This window comes from Oncorhynchus nerka, linkage group LG13, assembly GCF_034236695.1.
Source record: "Oncorhynchus nerka isolate Pitt River linkage group LG13, Oner_Uvic_2.0, whole genome shotgun sequence".
Classification (NCBI taxonomy): Eukaryota; Metazoa; Chordata; class Actinopteri; order Salmoniformes; family Salmonidae; genus Oncorhynchus; species Oncorhynchus nerka.
Window position 1 is genome coordinate 81,058,317 of NC_088408.1, and position 5,689 is coordinate 81,064,005.

The 5,689-nt window shown below is 44.5% G+C and overlaps 1 long non-coding RNA gene across 1 annotated transcript; it reads left to right on the forward strand.

Moving 5' to 3' along the window:
* Positions 1-1,023: 1,023 nt before the first annotated feature.
* On the forward strand, positions 1,024-5,040 carry LOC135574743 (uncharacterized). The gene is made up of 2 exons (XR_010465637.1): positions 1,024-1,505; positions 4,654-5,040. It is a non-coding gene; the product is annotated as an uncharacterized LOC135574743 (long non-coding RNA).
* The last annotated feature ends 649 nt before the right edge of the window (positions 5,041-5,689 follow it).

Genomic DNA, 5,689 nt, shown 5'->3' on the forward strand with positions numbered 1-5,689 from the left:
GAATACATGAAAGTGAAGTCCTATACATCACCCTAACCCCCCTCTACGGCCATGTGTGCCCCAGAAAGTCCCATGCATCCGGCTGTTTGTCATTGGAGCGTGCATGTGCATTCTCATTTGTAACTCTGAGTTAATGGCTGTGGGCCAAGCTGACACTTATGAAATATTTCCCCTGCTGACCCCGGCTACTGCTGCAGTCCAACCATTAATCCTCGCTCCACAGACAGACAGAGAGGAGTTGGGGGGGGGCTGTGTGTGTAAGAGAGGAGATTCCAACATCAGCCTTCATATGTGAGGCCTCCACATAACATAACACAACACCAACAGCTCTGCTATAGCAATCAATACTTGTATTGATTACTGGGAGGATATGTAGCTGTATCATTTCCCCCCTCACATCTCTGCTGTCTGATTCTCCACTTCATCTTTCTTTTTTGTATTCTTGCATCTCCATTTTTATCCAGTTGATATGTTTTGTCCTTCCTTCCCCGGCTCAGTGCATGTGCACAGCACCCCAATAACTTGGCTAAGTTTGGGCCTATAAAGGGTTATTTAGTTGCAAGGAGAGAGGGCAAGCTGCTTCTGCAGGGCCTGCCAGAAGGTTACAATACCGGTGCCTCCTAAGCTACACAGAATACAAGGACACACACACAGAGAGAGAGAGAGAGAGAGAGAGATTAATGCGTTTCAGAACGAGGCTGAAAATACATCATATCATCTTTAATGGGTACACATTTCTGCAGCCGTAAATCAGCATTTATAAATAGAAAAAACGGGTGAAATATGGGGTTGTATATTCCTCTCAATGACACTTTTACAAGCCCTCCCTGCAGTATAAAGGCATTGATTGCTATTTCAAAGTACCACGTTAGACCCAATACTGAGTACAACCAGCTGTCACAGTGGAGAGAGAGAGAGAGAGAGAGAGAGAAGGAAAGCGAGAGAGAGAGAGAGAGATAAGGAAAGCAAGAGAGAGAGAAGGAAAGCAAGAGAGAGAGAGAGAAGGAAAGGGAGAGAGAGAGAGAGAGAGAAGGAAAGCGAGAGAGAGAGAGAGAGAGAGAAGGAAAGCGAGAGAGAGAGAGAGAGAGAAAGCAAGAGAGAGCGAGAGAAGGAAAGCGAGTGAGAGAGAGAGAGAGAAGGAAAGCGAGAGGGCAGGAGGGAGAGGGAAAGCGAGAGGGCAGGAGGGAAAGGGAAAGCGAGAGAAGGAAAGTGAGAGGGCAGGAGGGAGAGAGGGAGCGGGAGAAGGAAAGCGAGAGGGCAGGAGGGAGAGAGAGCGAGAGAAGGAAGCGAGAGGGCAGGAGGAAGAGAGAAAGCGAGAGAAGGAAAGTGAGAGGGCAGGAGGGAAGAGAAAGAGAGCGAGAGAAGGAAGCGAGAGGGAGGGAGAGGGTAGAGTGGACTTATGGCTCTGGCAAATTTGGGGCCTTTTTTCAGAGCCGTTCAGAGAGTCAAATTATTGGACTGACAGCCCATCCCTTTGGTGAAGGTGAAAATAAGAAAATGAAAAGGTACCATGTGTGTGTGGAGATGAACTATTCCTTCTTGTCTTTGTGTAGCTACTCAGTATATATCTCCTTGTTCTGAGAAACTCTGTTCATCTCTCTCTCTCTCTCCCTCTCTCTCTATCTCTCTCTTGTCTTCTGTGGTGTGTACTTTGTTACTTTTATGAGAGCTTTGAGCTTATGAAGCATGCTATAACTATTTGTGCTTCCACTGTGTGACCTATTCCAGTGCTGCTATAAACCAGGTGTAAGTAACGTGTGTCTCTCTGTGAGCCTGGAGATAGCTAGGCTGATTTCATTATTGTCGATTACACTAGATATGATGGGAAAACACAGAGAACACAGACTATTACTCTTTTCTTATGGAGTTGCTTATGGTCGGTGTCCTTGGTGTTTTTTTCATTATCTGTTGTAAATCAAGGCTCCTGGATTCCGTCTGAGACCTCTCTATCTCTCTTTCTCTCTGTCTCTTTATTTCTCTCTCTCTCACTCCCCCTCTCTTTGTCGCTTTCTCTCTGTCTCTCACTCTCTTGCTCTCACTCTTTCTCCCCCCCCCCTCTCCCTCTTTATCCCCTCCCCCATCTCTCTCTCTCTCTCTGTCTCCCTCATTTCTCTCACTCACTCTCTTGCAGCACTGGTCAGTCTATTAAAACCTATTCTGGACTCTTGCCACCGGCACATCATTTATTTCAGCTGGTGTGGAGAAGAATTATTGTTGCGTAAATCCTCAAGCCTTTTAGGAGATCAAAGTTCCAAGACATAAATCACATTTCCTCCAATAGTCTCAGTCTCTCTCTCACACTCACTCATACCAACACAGAGGGTTGGGGAAAAAAGAGAGAGCATTCACCATGTATGGAGGCGAGGGAGGCTCTGCAGGCCTCCCTAGCTATCGCTCACTTCTTTCTTCAGGCTCATGAGGGAATACTTCAGGCCTCATCCTTTCCTCCCTCCATCTGTCTCTCATTCGTCATTCCTCTGTTTGTACTTTACACCTCCACCGTTCACTCTACTCTCAATCACTCCAACAAAGTACCAGAAACAATCACTCTTCTCTATTTTCTCTGCTTTTGCTCTCTCTCGCTTTTATTTTACAGCACAAATGTTTAACTTCTATCCCTCACCCACAACTCCACTTTCCCCTCCTCATTCTTCCCACTTCTCCCCCTCTATCTCTCCTCTTATCTCACTGCTTTATCTTTGTAATATCCCCGCGTCTCCTAGGAAAAGGTGTTGAAAAGGAGCCAGGGAGGGTGCTGTGGTGGACATGTATCTGTGCAGGCTGGCAGGCTGAATGGACTGGTTTTGTAAAGAGAGATTTACTGGCAGTTTGACCTAAGGGAGAGGAATGGAGGTATTGCACGGCTGGGTCTCAAATGACACCCTACTCCTTATATAGTATACTAATTTTGACCAGAGCCCTATGGACCCTGGTCAAAGTAGTGCACTAAATAGGGAATAGGGTGCCATTTGAGATGGAGCAATGCTGCACAGGATGGATGACTTCTCCTGGTGTCTGGCTGCTCCTTTATTGAGCACTAAATAAAACAAGAAGAGGATTTAAGTCTTCATCAGATCAAGTTTAGGAAAGAGAAAGAACTGAAAATACTGTAATCAAGTGAGGCGGTCTCTTTCTCTTCCTCTGCTGCATGAACTTCGTCCCTTAGGCCAATCCATTACTTGTTTAGGCGCTTTAGAAGCAGCACAGACTAACTCACAGAGTTAATTCCTTTCCTTAGAGTTTCTCACTGCTGGTATTTGTCACCAACCTCAGTCACTTCAGGCATCTCTTTACTGGAATATCCAATTGTATGTGGAATATTTCCCCATTGTGATGAATAATGTGTGTATTTTATTTCCTTTGGAGTTATGATAAATGATTATGTAGTTCCAGTAATGAGTTTTTCTTTTTTGGGATACAAAAATGACTTTCTTATTTCCATTTGATTTAATTCTCTTAAATCACTGCTCTTCATTTTGCAATGAAAACCATTAAACATGAATGGTCTAAATGAGAATGGTGCGGCTTAGAATTGACATTTTCTTGTAGAGTTGAAGCACACTGAGCCTCCATAACACAGTGGAGTGCTGCGTGTTATCATGACATCCCTTCACTGTGCTGTGCTGGGGAGTCTCTGCTGCTTTTTGATGTGTGATCCGGAAAACCTGGCTTGCACCGGTTGGCAGATTGTGTCAGCAAGCAAGGCAGGCATATGTGCAGGGAGACAACATTTAAAAAAGGGGGTTAGTGATAAACTTGTGAAGGATTATCTGCCATTTGCCGGGCCCAGTGATGTGCTATCAAAACGGATTTGGTGGAAATGGAATGGCAGAAAGGAAGATGACAGAAGGGAGGGAACCGGGTGAGGAGGAGGGGGACAAGGGGGAGGGTGTCATACAGGGAGGATTTTGTTTCCTGTTTAATTTCTTGTCTTCCTCTACTGACAGCCTCCTCCCATTAGTTGTGTGTCACTCACATCTGTACTTGCCGAGCAAATACTGTGGAATGATTGGAGCTGTCAGTCAATGTAATTTGTTGCGGAGAGAGAGAGATTTTACCACATTACACCCCATTAACAACCGTGGGATATGCGCGTCAACAGCAACCTTGGGAAAATCCTCTGCTTTAACAGCAGACTCGTACATTCCCTCAGTGAAAACAGTTTACTGAGCAAATGTCAAATTGGCTTTTTACCAAATGACCATACAACAGACCACGTATTCACCCTGCACAACCTATTTTTTTTTATTTTACCTTTATTTAACTAGGCAAGTCCGTTAAAAACTCATTCTTATTTTCAATGACGGCCTAGGAACAGTGGGTTAACTCCCTTGTTCAGGTGCAGAACGACAGATTTGTACCTTGCCAGCTCAGGGATTCGATCTTGCAATTTTTCGGTTACTAGTCCAACGCTCTAACCACAAGGCTATCTGCTGACCCTAATTGACAAACAAAAAAAACAAAACAAATGCAAAGTCTTCTCATGCTTTGTTGATTACAAAATGCTTTTGACTAATTTTGGCATGAGGGTCTGCTATACAAAGTGACGGAAAGTGGTGTTGGGGGAAAACATACCACATTATAAAATCCATGTACACAAACAACAGGTGTGCGATTAAAATTGACAGAAAACACACACGTTTCTTTCCTCAGGGCCATGTGCTGAGAGAGGGATGCAGCTTGAACCCCAACATCTTCAACATACTGTCACGAATCCCGCCGAAGATGGTGCCTCTTCCTGTTCGGGTGGCGCTCGGCGGTCGTCGTCGCCGGCCTACTAGCTGCCACCGATCCCCTTTTCTGTTTCATTTAGTTGTGTCTGATTAGTTGCACCTGTTTTGTGTTTAGGTTGTGATTGTGGGCTATATGAAACCCAGTAAGCCCGCTGGCTTTTGTGCTTGTTTCTCTGTTCGTTTTGTGGATGTGATATTTTCTGTATTTCTCCGGACTGTTTGTGTCCTGTTTTTGGGCCGGTCATTGTATGCGCCTGGTGTTTTGGCGTGACCTACTTTTTCCCAGAATAAATACAGTTGTCCTTTACCCTCTGCTCTCTGCACCTGACTCCGCACCCACTACTCCTAGAAGTCTCTCTGCACCTGACTCCGCAACCACTACTCCTAGATGACAGAAGTCGTAACACATATACAGTTGAAGTCGGAAGTTTACATACACTTAGGTTGGAGTCATGAAAACTCATTTTTCAACCACTCCACAAATTTCTTGATAACAAACTATAGTTTTGGCAATTCAGTATTGACATCTACTTTGTGCATGACACAAGTAATTTTTCCAACAATTGTTTACAAACAGATTATTTCACTTTAATTCACAGAATCACAATTCCAGTGGGTCAGAGGATTACATACACTAAGTTGTCTGTGTCATTTAACAGCTTGGAAAATTCCAGAAAATGATGTCATGGCTTTAGAAGCTTCTGATAGGCTAATTAACCGTGCTTCACAGTTGGGATGGTGTTCTTCGGCTTGCAAGCCTACCCCCTTTTCCTCCAAACATAACGATGGTCATTTATGGCCAAACATTTATATTTTTGTTTCATCAGACCAGAGGACATTTCTCCAAAAAGTACGATCTTTGTCCCGATGTGCAGTTGCAATCCATAGTCTGGCTTTTTTATGGCGGTTTTGGAGCAGAGGCTTCTTCCTTGCTGAGCGGCCTTTCAGGTTATGTC